We start from the raw sequence: 4,287 nt of genomic DNA, 5'->3' as shown, positions 1-4,287 counted from the left end.
CTGTACATACATATATATAAATATATATATATATTATATATTATATTTAATGTATTAACATATTTGCCGGCAAATAAATAAAACCAGTTTAAGGTAGTGAAAAGTGGTTTTAGTACAAATCCAGATAAATATGCCCAAAAAACTGACAGATGTGGATTGGTGGGGCTGACATGTTTTCGGTTGAATATGAAACAGATTTTCATGTGGGCCAGTTTGAGATTATTGCCATCATCGACACGTTTCGAATTTCGATTCATTTGGCAACTCATGTTGTATTTGATTTTTCTTAAATTTATTATTATAATTAACTTTTCTTATATGGAAATCAATTTCATGCTTTAATTTTTTTTTTTATGTCTACAAAAATTTGAAACCTTTCGGCCCAGTCTTCATATCATAGAAATCACTCCTATTCCCTTTTCTTTTCCTTTTGGCTCTATCATGAAATCACTAGGTTAGGTTAGGAAGCCAAACTAGGGACCTTAGGATGCTAAACCAAGTCGTTTTACTTGGGGCACATAAACCACGTTGTTTTCATTACGCATCTAAACAACGTCGTTTTATTCGGACACGTAAATGACGACGTTGTAATCGCAAACTTAAAACCGCGTCATTTTATTCGGACACGTAAATGACGACGTTGTAATCACGAACCTAAAACTACGTCGTTTGGTTTGGACATACAAACGACGACGTTTTGATTAGATCATACACGTCATTGTTTTGCTCGGGAACCTAAACGATGTCTTTATGATCATGAACGAGGTCGTTTTGCTTGGGCAACTAAATGATATTATTGTTTAAATTACTAAAAAATGATGTTATTTTGTAAAAAAACCTAAACGTTTGTCACAAATATAAACAACGTTGTTTTGATCAAAAGATAACCGATGTTATTTTTTTTAGCCATTAAACGACGTCGTTTCTTTGACATACAAATGACGCCATTTTCATAATGAAGTTACATGATGTCGCATTCTTGTTAATACAAACGACGTCGTTTTCATAACAAAAAGCCGATGTCGTTTTATTAATCCATGCATGCAACATCATTTTAATCAGCCACCTATATCATTTGCTTTACCTACGAACATAATGTCGTTTCGTTAAAGAATTTAAATGACATCATTTACTTTACGTATAAATACGATGTCGTTTTAATTGATCATATAAACGAGATTGTTTTGATAACAACTTTAAAAGACTGTCATTTTGTTTGCGTCTGTGTACAACATCATTTTGCTTTGCTTGTAAACGACATCGTTTGGTTTCCAATCTAAATGACATCTTTTTTTTTAACAGCGACATGACATCGTTTTTGTTTACAGCTAAACAACATGGTTTTGTTTGCAGGTAAACGGCATCGTTTATTAACCGCTTTTTTGTGGCATTTAAACGGCATCATTTTGTTAACGGGACCTAATCGACATCGTTTTGATTTCTAAGTACCCGTGTCAGTTGTCGGCGGTAGTTTAGGTTGTGCTTTTGCCATCCTACAGACTCTCAACTTTGAACGGCTTGCGCTATCAAATGGAGTGCGCGGGAAGGGGCGGGAGACTCGGTGCGTCGGACCTCCTACTAGGCTTTGTGCTCGTTGCGCCGCCGTTTCATACTGCTCCTTAATTTTGCTCTTTAAGTTCACTGCATCTCGTTTTCTTACCAATTCGAATTTACTTGCTGAAAGACCAAAGTTAAATCATGCGACCAATGCATGGAGAAAGAGGCATTGGAGTTTATTAGATTAGCTTAATTTTTCTAGAGTAGTACTTAATTGTTGTTTATTCAGATTTTATGTTGGAGTTTCCATGAGGAAGAATGTGAAAGGTTAGAGCAGCAGATGAAGCGCGTCGATGTTTTGAATGATTTTCCATTCTTGTTTTCTCAAGAAGCTACAGTACAGGCAACTTGTTAATTATTCGCTAGGTAGGATATCAATATGGCTTCTGGGTTAGTTTGTAATGTCTCATATTTGCCTTTTTTACATCTAGTGAGGAATCTAAATTATTGGGTGGTGAAAACAATGATCTAAAACATCGACGCTTGGTGAAAACAATGATCAACCATTATGGAATCTTAAGAGCGAAGTAGCAGAGCCTAAGTTCCCATTTCTGCAAATATAAAAGGTCAATGCTTCTCCCAGAGTTGGTTTCTTTGTGTGGGAGGCGGGACATGGTTGTATTTTGACAATTGACAAAAATTGATGAGGAAGAGAAAAATTTTGGTGAATGACTATTTTCTATACAAACGAGAGGCAGAATATTGTAACCATATCATGCTTTGATACCCGTTCGAGCAAGAATTATGGACAATGGCTGATGGTTTATTGGATGAGCTGGGCAATATAGTTGACTCGGTAAAAAAGGAGATATGGGCCAGGCATTAACAATGGGAGGAAACATGTGGGTCTTATCCCTCTTAGCATTTTATGGGTTGCGCAGAAGGAGAAAAATAAGAAGACTTTTGAAGGGGTGGAAGGGGTTTTTGTTAGAGTTAGAGATAAGATAGATGACTCTAAATATTGGGTTTTTTGGTGATGGAGCATCTTATTCTTTCAGTTGAGGAGTTTGAGAATTTTATTGATATATAAATTGACTTATAAATATTTTTATATATGGTGACACCAATTTAGTGCTGGTGAATTAATGATACACTATACTTTTTATTTTTTTAAAAAATTATCCACACTTTTTTTGGGAGTTCATTTTGTTCCTGACATGTTTGTGACTAATTTTTTGGGGTGTGGTATCATAGGTGTGTGAGAAGCAGGAGAGCAGGTGCTCATTCTTGAGCAAAAGGGGAACACATTGTGTGAGAATGTGGATGCATGAATGTCCTTGCGGGGCAGCAGTTGCATCCTTTAATTGCAAAAGGTTTCTTCTTCTCTCTTGCTTTTAGGAGATATGTGAATATAATACCATCTTTTGTTTGTAACCATTTTTTATGGCTTCCATCATTGACACTTTGCTTGTCTGCTGGACTAGAACCCTGAATTGGTTATGGTTCTTAAGTTAATAGTTTCTGGTTGCTTTTCTTTTCAACACTTTGTACCTTGTGAGAAATGAAAAAAAAATTATTATAGATCTTGTGTTGGATCTTGATTGAACTTTTTTAATACACATTGATCTTATAATTTCACAACTCATGCTTATGGCAGGTCTGCAGATGAGGGTTGGCACCTACCAAATTCATTATGTCCCTGTTGTGGTATAATCTTTGCTTCCAGCTTCATTTTGGCATAATTGTTTGTGTTTTAAGACTAGCCTCCAAATTACGCAGAGCCTTCAGTGCTAATATCAGAGGATCTACATAGTTGGAAGGATTATTATGAATGGAGGTGCATTCCACTACATTCTCCTATTGCTTTGCTTCTTCATTGGGTATGGTGCTCTATGGTTCATTTTCATTGGTCGTGATACTTTCTGGTCTGTTTGCAAACAGTTATGATCATTCTTCGTTGAAATTATATAGAAATGAAAGTTTTACAATTTAGGAAACTAAATTCAGACATAGACTTTTCACTGCAACAAATACAAATTAGAGCCAATATATGTTGTAGCTACTTACATGAGTTTTTATCTTAATTTCAGCCACTTACGATGTTTTATGCCACACAAGTTGTTGGTATGAAAAGACTGATCCATGAGGGCAGCAATTTGCTATGCATACACTATCTTGGTATCAGCTTTATATTCTTTGTGGTATCATCTTATGTTATGCATGCAAGATTTTTATCTTTTTTTTCTTTGTTTGAAAAACAATGTCACTTCAAATACTTAGAAACAATATCAACCTCCTTTGGGCATCTGAAGTAACTCAAGTTGTCTATGTATCTCATCTTAGAGGAATGCATATTTTTGTCAGAAACTTCTTGAATAGCATTACAAGCTATGATAATTTATCTGATGTTTGTAGTGGTATAGTCACAAGTAGTCTACTTGATATAAAGTTTGACTTACATTTGAGCTTCTGAAGGACCTGAGAAAGAACTTCAACAACTTGCTGTCTTTGGTGAATTGCGTGCCCTCTTCTCTGGTTTGCATGTCCATATAGACCTTATTGGGCCTGCAATTCCCCAAGAGAGGTTAGTTTTCTCTCGGTCTTAAGCTCATTTTTTTTGGTATATTGTTGTGTTCCTTGACCCAAGACTTTGTAACCGGGCGGTTGACTGCAAAGTCTCATTCGCTCAAGTGGTTAACACCCTTATTTTTTATTCATGCTATGACCTATCTTTGAGAATACCTACAGCTCATCAATAGGGAGCTGTCACCTTGAACCTCTTAGGGAGAT

At 35.8% G+C, this 4,287-nt stretch overlaps 1 long non-coding RNA gene across 2 annotated transcripts; it reads left to right on the top strand.

Annotated features, from left to right (window-relative positions):
- The first annotated feature begins 1,407 nt into the window (after nt 1-1,407).
- On the top strand, nt 1,408-4,287 carry LOC148252793 (uncharacterized). Of its 2 annotated transcripts, XR_015813780.1 has the most exons (5): nt 1,408-1,923; nt 2,752-2,870; nt 3,155-3,204; nt 3,277-3,377; nt 3,588-4,287. It is a non-coding gene; the product is annotated as an uncharacterized LOC148252793 (long non-coding RNA). The 2 variants fall into 2 exon arrangements; XR_015813779.1 differs by having other exon boundaries at nt 1,408-2,870.

The sequence above is a fragment of the Carica papaya genome, chromosome 8 (assembly GCF_054855325.1).
Source record: "Carica papaya isolate Zhongbai chromosome 8, ASM5485532v1, whole genome shotgun sequence".
In the NCBI taxonomy this organism is placed as follows: Eukaryota; Viridiplantae; Streptophyta; class Magnoliopsida; order Brassicales; family Caricaceae; genus Carica; species Carica papaya.
This window is presented reverse-complemented; position numbering and strand designations above follow the sequence as displayed.